The sequence below is a fragment of the Rhineura floridana genome, chromosome 6, assembly GCF_030035675.1.
Source record: "Rhineura floridana isolate rRhiFlo1 chromosome 6, rRhiFlo1.hap2, whole genome shotgun sequence".
In the NCBI taxonomy this organism is placed as follows: domain Eukaryota; kingdom Metazoa; phylum Chordata; class Lepidosauria; order Squamata; family Rhineuridae; genus Rhineura; species Rhineura floridana.
In genome coordinates, this window is record NC_084485.1 from 42,033,330 (window position 1) to 42,045,638 (window position 12,309).

The following is a 12,309-nucleotide window of genomic DNA, read 5'->3' on the forward strand; positions in this document are numbered from 1 at the left end:
GCCCTGAGCCTGGCAACCCTATTGAATATAAGAACATAAGAGCCTGCTGGATCAGGCCAGTGGCCCATCTAGTCCAGCATCCTGTTCTCACAGTGGCCAACCAGGTGCCTGGGGGAAGCCCGCAAGCAGGATCTGAGTGCAAGAACACTCTCCCCTCCTGAGGCTTCCGGCAACTGGTTTTCAGAAGCATGCTGCCTCTGACTAGGGTGGCACAGCACAGCCATCACGGCTAGTAGCCATTGATAGCCCTGTCCTCCATGAATTTGTCGAATCTTCTTTTAAAGCCATCCAAGCTGGTGGCCATTACTACATCTTGTGGGAGCAAATTCCATAGTTTAACTATGCGCTGAGTAAAGAAGTACTTCCTTTTGTCTGTCCTGAATCTTCCAACATTCAGCTTCTTTGAATGTCCACAAGTTCTTGTATTATGAGAGAGGGAGAAGAACTTTTCTCTATCCACTTTCTCAAGGCCATGCATAATTTTATACACTTCTATCATGTCTCCTCTGACCCACCTTTTCTCTAAACTAAAAAGCCCCAAATGCTGCAACCTTTCCTCGTAAGGGAGTCGCTCCATCCCCTTGATCATTCTGGTTGCCCTCCTCTGAACCTTTTCCAACTCTATAATATCCTTTTTGAGATGAGGCGACCAGAACTGTACACAGTATTCCAAATGCGGCCGCACCATAGATTTATACAATGGCATTATGATATCAGCTGTTTTATTTTCAATACCTTTCCTAATTATCGCTAGCATGGAATTTGCCTTTTTCACAGCTGCCGCACACTGGGTCGACATTTTCATCATGCTGTCCACTACAACCCCGAGGTCTCTCTCCTGGTCGGTCACCGCCAGTTCAGACCCCATGAGCGTATATGTGAAATTAAGATTTTTTGCTCCAATATGCATAATTTTACACTTGTTTATATTGAATTGCATTTGCCATTTTTCTGCCCATTCACTCAGTTTGGAGAGGTCTTTTTGAAGCTCTTCGCAATCCCTTTTTGTTTTAACAACCCTGAACAATTTAGTGTCATCAGCAAACTTGGCCACTTCACTGCTCACTCCTAATTCTAGGTCATTAATGAACAAGTTGAAAAGTACAGGTCCCAATACCGATCCTTGAGGGACTCCACTTTCTACAGCCCTCCATTGGGAGAACTGTCCATTTATTCCTACTCTCTGCTTTCTGCTTCTTAACCAATTCCTTATCCACAAGAGGACCTCTCCTCTTATTCCATGACTGCTAAGCTTCCTCAGAAGTCTTTGGTGAGGTACCTTGTCAAACGCTTTTTGAAAGTCTAAGTACACTATGTCCACTGGATCACCTCTATCTATATGCTTGTTGACACTCTCAAAGAATTCTAGTAGGTTACTGAGACAGGACTTTCCCTTGCAGAAGCCATGCTGGCTCTGCTTCAGCAAGGCTTGTTCTTCTATGTGCTTAGTTAATCTGGCTTTAATAATACTTTCTACCAGTTTCCCAGGGACAGAAGTTAAGCTAACTGGCCTGTAATTTCCGGGATCCCCTCTGGATCCCTTTTTGAAGATTGGCGTTACATTTGCCACTTTCCAGTCCTCAGGCACGGAGGAGGACCCGAGGGACAAGTTACATATTTTAGTTAGCAGATCAGCAATTTCACATTTGAGTTCTTTGAGAACTCTCGGGTGGATGCCATCCGGGCCCGGTGATTTGTCAGTTTTTATATTGCCCATTAAGCCTAGAACTTCCTCTCTCGTTACCACTATTTGTCTCAGTTCCTCAGAATCCCTTCCTGCAAATGTTAGTTCAGGTTCAGGGATCTGCCCTATATCTTCCACTGTGAAGACAGATGCAAAGAATTCATTTAGCTTCTCTGCAATCTCCTTCTTGTTCTTTAGTACACATTTGACTCCCTTATCATCCAAGGGTCCAATCGCCTCCCTATATGGTCTCCTGCTTTGAATGTATTTATAGAATTTTTTGGTGTTGGTTTTTATGTTCTTAGCAATGTGCTCCTCAAATTCTTTTTTAGCATCCCTTATTGTCTTCTTGCATTTCTTTTGCCAGAGTTTGTGTTCTTTTTTATTTTCTTCATTCGGACAAGACTTCCATTTTCTGAAGGAAGACTTTTTGCCTCTAAGAGCTCCCTTGACTTTGCTCGTTAACCACGCTGGCATTTTCTTGGCCCTGGCGGTACCTTTTCTGATCTGCGGTATGCACTCCAGTTGAGCTTCTAATATAGTGTTTTTAAACAACTTCCAAGCATTTTCGAGTGATGTGACCCTCTGGACTTTGTTTTTCAGCTTTCTTTTTACCACTCCCCTCATTTTTGTGAAGTTTTCTCTCTTGAAGTCAAAAGTGACCATGTTGGATTTTCTTGGCAATTGGCCATTTACATGCATATTTAATTTAATAGCACTGTGGTCACTGCTCCCAATCGGTTCAACAACACTTACATCTCGCACCAGGTCCCGGTCCCCACTGAGGATTAAGTCCAGGGTTGCCATCCCTCTGGTCGGTTCCATGACCAACTGGTCTAGGGAATAGTCATTTAGAATATCTAGAAATTTTGCTTCTTTGTCATGACTGGAACACATATGCGGCCAGTCTATGTCTGGGTAGTTGAAGTCACCCATTACTACCACATTTCCTAGTTTGGATGCTTCCTCAATTTCATATCTCATCTCAAGGTCTCCCTGAGCATTTTGATCAGGGGGACGATAGATCGTTCCCAGTATTAAATCCCTCCTGGGGCATGGTATCACCACCCACAACGATTCTGTGGAGGAGTCCTTCTCTTTTGGGGTTTCGAGCTTGCTGGATTCAATGCCTTCTTTCACATATAGAGCGACACCGCCACCAATACGTCCTTCCCTGTCCTTCCAATATAGTTTATATCCAGGGATAACCATATCCCACTGGTTTCCTCCATTCCACCAGGTTTCCATTATGCTCACTATATCAATGCTCTCCTCTAAGACCAAGCACTCCAGTTCTATTGGGGATCTAGGAGGGTTAAGAGGAAAAGTGGGAGAGAAGAATTTGAGGATGCTTTGAGATTTTAATTTGAGACGGAAGAATGTAGGAGCTCATAAATTTCACCTCGTGTTGAGGTTAGTATTGTGAGCTCCAGAAGCTAGTAACTGAACCTGGGTATGGTGAGTTTCACAAGCACTCCTAGTTCCTCAGACAGAAGGTTTATTTATTTATATTTCCATTTATGTACTGCTCCCTGAAACATCTCAAAGCATGTTTTATTACCAGGTCATGATCTATATCAAAATATTCAAAGTAGATACTGTAGTGAAAGTGGGGAACCCTTCCCCGTCTGCTCTCATTGTCCCGGGTGTCAATCCCCAGCCTTGGGCAATTGATCCCAGCAAATCCTGGTTTGCCAAGGTTGTGCACACTCACACCAACCCTGCAAGGTAGTAACTGCCACCACCCTTCAGAATGGTTAGCTACTCTGGGGCGAAGGGAACTCCAGAGCCCATTTGAACACCAGAGCTTCTCAGGGCAAGAGTCTAGGAATACTCCTTGCCCCTTCTAAAGCCTCAGGTAAAACGTTTCTCTGTTACACAGTAGTTGTAGTCAAATGGCAAGGACTGAATTTAGGAACTGACCCCTCTCTCTGGAATGAACACACGTTGGTTAAAGTAATTAAAGTTTATTAAAAAGAAAATAAGAAAAGCATAAAAATATTACAAAGAACAAAGAGGTGCACAAAAGTAAGTTTTAGCAGCAAATTGAATCCTGTTACCATTCGCCCAAATGGGTAAGGTTTGGTAAGAAAACAGTAAAGTAAGTTTCTTGGCACAAATCAAAATAACAAAGCTTTCTGGCCTAAGCTATACTTACAGACCATAGGATCTCTAGATGGATAGCCTTCTCCCCTCAGGGAATTGCGAGTTAGGATGGAAACTGGAGCCACAACAGACCATCACCAACGAGACAAGGTGGTGCTCCGAAGTGAGACACTTAACCCAGAGTTCTGAGCCTCTTCTTATGGATGAAATCTCCCTCCCAGCTGGAGACAATTAACCAATTAACATTTTCATCAAAGGGATGAAAAAACTATGTTCCCACAGCACCTGGCACCTCCTCTTGGTTTCCCATAACAAAGCAAGGAGTTTTACAGCCTTGACGGAACCAGGCCCCTTCTGCTGATAAGAAGGTGCGAAGCTAACTGTAAGCTGATACAGCTGTGTTCTAAAATCACCAAGTCACAGTGATGAAGGAAAATCAAATGTTTAACTGCTTTGCTAGCAAGTTAACCAAAAAAGATGTCAAGTGGAAAAATTCCCCACCAGGCTTTGGTGTTTAGCCATTTTAAATGCAGGCCAGGGCAAGGCTGGCAAGCTGGCATGACAGATACATTGCACATTTGTACAAATATCAAACCCAGTGTCATTCCCCACAAATGAGATCACTGGTGGTAGCTGTGCTTGACGTAAAGCCAACATGCTAACAAGCATCAATACTTTAATCACAATGCCCACTCCAAGCCAAAAATTTAATGGGAGGAAGCCTTTGGGGATCTGTCTGAAATACTGAAATGCATGCATAGAGGAGGACAGCAGCCTACAGACTTAGGGCGCAATCCAACTCACCTTTTTGCTGGCTGGGGTGAGTTGGATGCCACGGAGTGCCGGCTGCACCAGGCTGTGCTAGGCTGTACTTGCACCAGCCCTCCACTGTGGTAGAGATGTGGCTCTACCAGGAGCCTGCTTGTACCGCCAGGAATCCACCAGAGACAGCTAGGCCGGCGGATGAGAGGCCAGCAGAACCCCCGAAAATGGGGCACTCTGGAAGCCTGGCAAAGGCGGAGCCACAGGAGGGACTTACACAAGATCCCTCCCCCAGGTCCCGATCCCCCTTAAAACTCCACCAGCCAAAAGGCCAGTGCAGTAAAAAAAATATTTTAAATTCCCATTGAAGCCTGTGGGGAGTGCTTATTCCTCGGGAAGCCTGTTTGTCGGAGCCAGAGCTTTCTGGCCGGCTCGTACACGCAACTCCCAATGGAACCAGCGTTCAGCTGGGCCAGTTGTGCCTGAGCAGGAGGAGGATCCCACAGAGCTTTCCTCAGCCCCCCCTCCACTGGCTTCCTGGCACTTGGATTGTTCTGCCTGCCAGGAATATCTTCAATCTGCAATCTAACAGATCTAGATAATTTATCTAAGCAAGAAGAAGTCCATGCAAAGTCAAAGACTTTTAGTAAGGTCTTTGCTACTGCAAATTACCTGGGCAGTTGCTGTTGGGTAATTATTTCACCATTCCTCCTACTAGGAGAGATAGAGGTATACCAGTGACAGCAATAATGTCTAAACTGATAATAACCACAGTGTCAACAAAGGGTATAAGTCACTGCCATAAACACTGCCTAGAAGTAGATCTTTGGTTGCTCCTGACTGTCAGTCACTTACCTTTTAGAAGTCAGTCGCTTCCTTCAAAAAACAATTTAAAAAAAGAAACTTCATGTATGTATATTTTACAGGTTGTTTTGCTCCTTTTTTTATTTAAAGCAGAAAGAAAGTATTAATTACATCCTGTCAAGATCTGGAGGGAAGAATTCAATATTGTCTTTTACTGTGCCTGAGAAATGAATCCAGGCTTGGTTCCAAGATCCAGCAGCAGCAACCGCAGTCCCCGACTTTGACATGCTGAGGAAGATAATAACTTTCATCACATACTAATTGTCTTGTTAACATGGATTGTTCAGCCAGCCAAATAAATGTCATTCAGATTCATTTATTTATTTATTTACATGAAGAAGAGCATAAATCCTGAAATCAAAAGTGCATCAGGGTTTTCCCCCTCCTTTTGTTTTTTCAACATCTACATTTTTCAGCCTAAAATAAAATTTGCATTTTTAATCCAAACAAACAAAACAACATTCTGGAGCAGAATTTCATTTCTTCCATGAGATGCCAAATGGAAGGTGAATTTAAAAACCAACCTGTCTGATTCTCTGCAACTCTGCTTGTCATTTGGCTTGCATCAGTGCACAGGACCTGTGAAATATTTAATAAAATCAAAGTGTTAACACAGTCAAGCAGCACTTGAGCAATCAAAACAAATGTGCTAGACTCCAGTGCATCCAATTGATGCAACACATAGCTTTAGAACTGTACACCTGCTGCCCTTGGAATTCTTGTTTACATCATAAATGCACTATTGCCATGACTGGCCCTACTACTAGGCAGAGGAGGTATGGCCGCCTCAGGCAGCTGATTTGGGGAGGGATGAAAAGGCAGCAAACTGTTAGTTATTAAGACTGTGTACACACCATACATTTAAAGTACATGACTTCCCCCAAAGAATTGTGGGAATTGAGTTTATCCCTCAGAGCTACCATTTCCAGCACCCTTAAGAAACTACCATTCTCAGGATTCTTTAGAGATAGTCATGATTTAAATGCATAGTGTGGTCACAGCCTTAATTTGTTGTTATTATTGCATTCTTATGGCAATCAAGATAGAAAATCACTTGTGGGAATTTCTGCCTCACGTGTCAAAATAACTTGACTACCTTGGGGTACTAGGTACCATGACTTGGAGGGGTGCCATTTGCTGCTACATCTCAGGCAGCAAAATATATTAGGGAAGTCCTGCAAAAGTCCTAGACACATAACTTTTGCTAACGCTTTCTTTACAGCCATCCATTCTGACATTACTTAAGTGGCACAGTTGCAACTTCCTATGATCATGAATCTTTCGAGAGGGTGGAGGGTACACTGTCATGTGAAGTAACTGTGTCATTGTTTCAGTCATCATGATTTCCTCTAAACAGGTATTACCAGAGCAACATGTAATGAATGAAAAGGGAAGAGGCAACCAGGCTGCTCCAGTAATGTGATACCCATCCCCAAGTAAGCCACTTTGGAGTCTTTGGCAATGGAATCCAAAGAACAATAAAAACCAAGGAGAATTATTTATATTGGAGTCCTACCACTGCCTCCCGTTGGGGGCACATGGCAATGTACCCAACTATTATCATCATTGTGAGGCCTTTCTACGCTACTACAACACCCCAGCATGCAGGCTGCTCAAATTGTCTACAGGGTCCTGGAGCAACAGCAAGCCCCTAAACACCAGTTACTGGTGAAAAACAGTGGGAGAGGGCTTATGTCCTGCTTGTTGGCTTCTCTGCAGGGGATACTGGACTAGACAGGTCCTTGGTCTGATCCAGCAGGGCTGTCCTTATGACAAGGCTGCTGGATATGTCTGTGTGAAGCATGGAAGTGCCTCACAAGCATTGTAATGCATGTATTACAGTGGATTCAGTATAGGGTTGCCAGGTCTCTGGTTTTTGCCCGGAGACTCTGACTTTTGGAGGTCCTCTCCAGGTCTCCGGGTGAGTCACCTGAATCTCTGGACTCTTCGCTTTCATTTTTTTAAAAAATTAAGTTTCTAGGTGGTCCGGTTCAAGAAATATACAGCAAAATGTCACCCAACCCCTGCAACTTCTGTTAGAAGTCGACTGCTCTGAGCCCTGCCCTTTCAAATTTTTAGCCAATAAGTGAAGTCAGGGTTGTGATTGACAAGTGATTTGCTGACCTCCAAGCAATAGCTAGAACCAATTGCAAATCCTGACAACAGTTTCCTTTTCCTGCTTGTCTGCACATCAGAGGTTGCATGAGTGTATAACATTGGGCAGCAGCAATATTGCCTTTCTACAATAGGAAATCCAGGAAATCTAGAACTGAAGATCACAACAGGATCTTAGTAGGCATACACACTAAACAATTTCAGTTATTATGATTATAATAAAACTGTACATGCAGGTTTTTTAATTACTTGCAAAAGTAGCATACTATAATTTTATTTTTCAAATAATTTCTGAACAGAAATTTGAAAAAGTGTACATGATGCATCTCAGGATGCCATTACAATATGTTATACTTTTCTAATTATAAAGAGTCAAAGAAGTTTAAATTTTACTGGGCTGTTGAAGAGGCCAGTTTATTTGTCCAATTCATAGCCTGTTTTGAAAACCTGCCCAATATGAAGCTTTAATACTATACCCACTTTTCTGGGAGTAAAGCTGTAATGTTCATCCCACCTACCTGGGAGTAAACCCCATTGAATTCAGTAGGACACTTTTGGGTAGACATGATTAGGATTGTGCTGTAAATCAATGGGAGTTTTGAGTGAACATAGCAAAGAATTGTGTTGTAAATCTTTCTCTCCCACTCCAATCCTTTTTTAACAACAGCTAGGCAGGGCTTACTTAGAATTATTACTAAAATTAGAATTTATTACACGCCCTTCACCCAAAGGCCAATGCTTTCATTCAACTAATACTGAATTTTTAAAAAAATGTTCTTCAATGACCAACAAGTTTCAACAATAAACTATTATATAGTGTGTATGTACTTTTACATCCCCAGTAGATATGGAATCTTTCCAACAACCCTGTGAGGTAGGGTTGCAAAGCAAGGCAGCTCACAAGAAATAAATCCATTTAAAATCCAATAACCATAAAACAAGTATAAAACAGTTACAAAATAGCTTAAAGTGGCTTGATTCTGCATTTTGGGTTGGGTGAGTGAAGTGATAATCACTTGTGGTTGCAGTTCTGTGCACACTTCCCTGTTTGAGTAAACTCCATTAAATAAATTGGGACTTGCTTCTGAGTAAACATGTGTAGGATTGCACTATAAATATCTTTGTAGGTTGTGTAAATAATAAACATCTTTATATGCAGGCAAAGTTTATGAAGTAATGTAGATCCATCTAATGTAGATGTAGTTTCTCCCTCTTAGTTATAGTTCCCACCACCCTTAAACTACAGTTCCCATGATTCTGTGGTGTGATTCATGTGCTTCAAAGGTGTGTTGAATGTGCTTTAAATGCCTGGTGTGGATCTGCCCCAGATATGTTGTGCATTCATTAGTGAACTGAAAACCATTTTTAAAAAAATCTTTAAATAGGGGAAGGGCTGTAGCTCCGTGGTAGGGCACATGCTTTCCATGCAAAAGGTTCAAAAAGGCTATTGCCTGGAAGCCTGGAGAGCCAATGCTAGTCCATGTCATCAGTACTGAGCTACATGGTACCAAATGGCCTTTGTTCCTAAAAGAGGAAAGAGACCCAAGGACCACAGTGACTCTGAAATTTATTTATGTATTTTGCTTACAACACTTATATACCACCTTATTGTAAAAAAAAACCTCAAAGTGGTTTACAAAAGGAATTAAAACATTAAAATTATTGGCAAAACAGTTAAAAACAGGTATTCAAAAAATTCAAAATAATAAAACCAAAGGTGAGTTAAAAACATATGAAAAGCATAATAGCTTCTACATACTTGGGTAGACTTGCCACTTGCCTAAAAAAAAAATGTTTGTAGCAGGTGTTGAAAAGAGTACAATGAAGGCACCTGCCTAATGCCAAAGGAACAGGGAGTTCCAAAGTATAGGGGCTGCCACACTAAAGGATCGATTTCTTACAAGAGCAGAACAAGTACTATGTGGCACCCGTGACACGGAAAACACAACTTTAACTTGACCTGGTAGCAAATCAACAACCAGTGCAGATTTCAGAGCAGAGGTGTTATGTGCTGATAGGGTCTCCCTCATGTCAGCAATTGTGCCGCAGCATTCTGCACTAACTGCAGCTTCAGGTTGTGCTACATGGGGATTTCTGTGACCTTGGCTGACGGCCAGTTTTTTCTGTTTTGGTTTTTGGTTAGAAATCCTGACTGGTTGTGGGATGCTGAGTTTTCTGCCTTACTCATAGGAATCTTGCTGTGGTTGATATGGTATTGCATTTAGGAAATCATCACTGTCTTTCATTTCTCTTTGTCTATTTGCATTTCATTTACCTCTGGCCTCACTCCCTTACATCCATAAAAGCAATAACAGTGGTTCCATGCACTCAGATCAACTCCCTTAAACCCAGTGATGATGCACCTTGTTTGCATTATGGTTTGCATTATGCCCAATAGTGGTAAAATAGAATTCACATACTGGGAAGTATGGCTTCAGTTGCTGTTGTTCCCAAGCTACTGCCTGTGAAGGCAGATCAAAGCATGTGTTTGCTCTCTGTCAATTATTACTCACTGGAATTGGGTTGGCTGTCAAAGTGAGTTTATAGCAGCCCACAGATTAGGCAGGAAAAGGTAGAGAATCTTCTTAACTCTTGCTCATTTCTCAAACTTCTCTCTGCTATGAAGGGTCAAGTCTGTAAAGAGGTTTGGAGCAGCCACATCAAAAGGCAGAAAGGGCATTACAGGCAAAGGGTTGCTAACCCTGCTTTGATATGGATATCTTTGCCGATGATCCCTAGTTAACCCTTACCAACAGCACAATCCAAACTTTAGCTACTCACAAGTAAGTCCTGTTGTGTTCCATGGGGCTTAGTCCCTTAGTGTGTTTAGAATTGCAGCCTTTGGGGCATCCATCTTTACCCCTGAGTGCTCCCATCTAACATCTCCACAACACTAGGCTCCCTTCTTCCTACAGTGGTCTTCTGATGACTAGCCTGGCCTGAGGACACTTAAACCCTTCTTGTCAGAAGCAAGTAGGCTAAATTAAATGTTCCCTATCTAGGCTCCCTAAACTGGTGAGAAGGAATGGTCCTGTCACTTCATCTGGATGTGAGAACACCATCTTTCTATCTTAATTTCCAATCTGAGAATTTTTTTTGTTTGACTGGTATGCTCCAAGCAACTGTGGTTGATGCTTAACATATCATGCTTAATGTTATCACTAGGGCCTCACCTCTGTGACATCATTAGGGCCTCAACCCATGATGTCACTAGGGCCCACCCCTGAAATCTCAGGGTTTGGGATGCTTCTGAACTGGCAACCCTAATTCGGCATAATATATATCTGGCTGAATCGGGGGGGGGGGTGGAGATGGGAAAGGTTTTATAGAATCTCAATGGGGATCTCATCCTGCACCCACAGAGCTGGGCTTGCAGAAAGAATTGGACTGGGCCCAGTGTAAAGAGTATCTTCTATAAGAAGATTGCAAGATGCCCTTCTCGCTGTCAAGAGAGTATGTCACTATTTACAAAGCCCCAAACAATGAGAGCATTTGTCCAAACAAAATCAATGTAAATGTTTTGCCCCTTCTGGAGCATGCCCTAGAAGAAAAGAGCTTCCTGGTATTATCTGGTGCTGCAAGGAGCTTTTGTTTCCTCATCAGTGTTTAGGAGGGTTTGGCCAAGTTCTATTTTTCATCTTTTGGCACCAGGCAATAGCTGACTACACAATCATGATTTTATTTATTTATTTGTTTCATTTGTTAGTCATCTTAATACCAAACAGTCTCTAGGTGACTTAAAACAGATTTAAAACACTAAGGGCTTGGCACCTGCTCACTTTGCTCGCCAACCATGTCTGCTGTTGCCAGTGCTACCCCTCCTCCCACGGGTTGCCAGCACTCCCATCCGTCCCCCCATGGGTCACCAGTGCTCCCTCCCTCCCCCCTCTTCCCCATGGGTCACCAGTCCTCCTTTCCCCCTCCTCCCATGGGCTGCCCTCTCACCCACCCAAGCACCAAGAGTCAAGCACAGCCAGCACAGCCACCTCCACCCCCTCACTCGCTCACCTGCACACCACCACTGGGCACCTCTTGCACTGCCACTGTCGGGTACCTCACGCTACTCACGAACACTTCTGCGCAGGCACACACCTGTGCAGAAGCGTTCAAGAGTAGTGTGATGCTTAGAAAAATATTATATGGTAAGATGCACAAATTTAAAATGAGAATCACAGATTAAAAGACAAACAATAAAAGTCATCAATATGTTAAAAGCCATACATAATAATCAATAAAAACTTTAAACCCATCAAATAACGAAAAGGAAAACTAGGACAGCACACATCAAGGCCCAAAGGCCTCAGTGAAGAGAAAGGTCTTTGCCTGGTGCCTAAAGACTGATAGAAAACATGCCAGGTGTGCCTTCCTGGGGTGAGCATTCCACAGCCCAGGGAGGAGGAACCACTAGAAAGGCCTGTTCTTGTGTTGCCACCCTCCAGGAGTGTTTGACTTCGTTTGGCTAAGTATAGAACTAGAAAGTGTGAACCTTTTGAAGATGCATTTCATTCATGCATTTGTGGAACATTCACTGGCAAAGACGACTGTGGATTAATGAAACCCCGTGCCATGTCACACTGCCTTTTTATGAAGATTGATTTCCACACTTAAAGCCTTGACCCAGGAGCATGGAAGGGTCCTTCCCACACAGACATACCCTTACAATTAATACAAAGATTGCGTCCCAGTGTTAGGAGACACAGTCTACATGTGCAGTTGCATTAGGTGATAGGTTGCTGAGATGGTAGAATGGGCTATACAATCTGTAGGTGAGGCATCAT

The 12,309-nt window shown here is 42.9% G+C and overlaps 1 long non-coding RNA gene across 1 annotated transcript in view; it reads right to left on the reverse strand.

Moving 5' to 3' along the window:
• Positions 1–5,496: 5,496 nt before the first annotated feature.
• LOC133386616 (uncharacterized) overlaps positions 5,497–12,309 on the reverse strand; it is a 38,782-nt gene continuing 31,969 nt past the window's right edge. Inside the window, exons 2-3 of the long non-coding RNA XR_009763214.1 lie at positions 5,941–5,995; positions 5,497–5,644 (exon numbers count right to left, since the gene is read on the reverse strand). This is a non-coding gene — a long non-coding RNA (uncharacterized LOC133386616). The remainder of the gene's footprint in view (positions 5,645–5,940; positions 5,996–12,309) is intronic.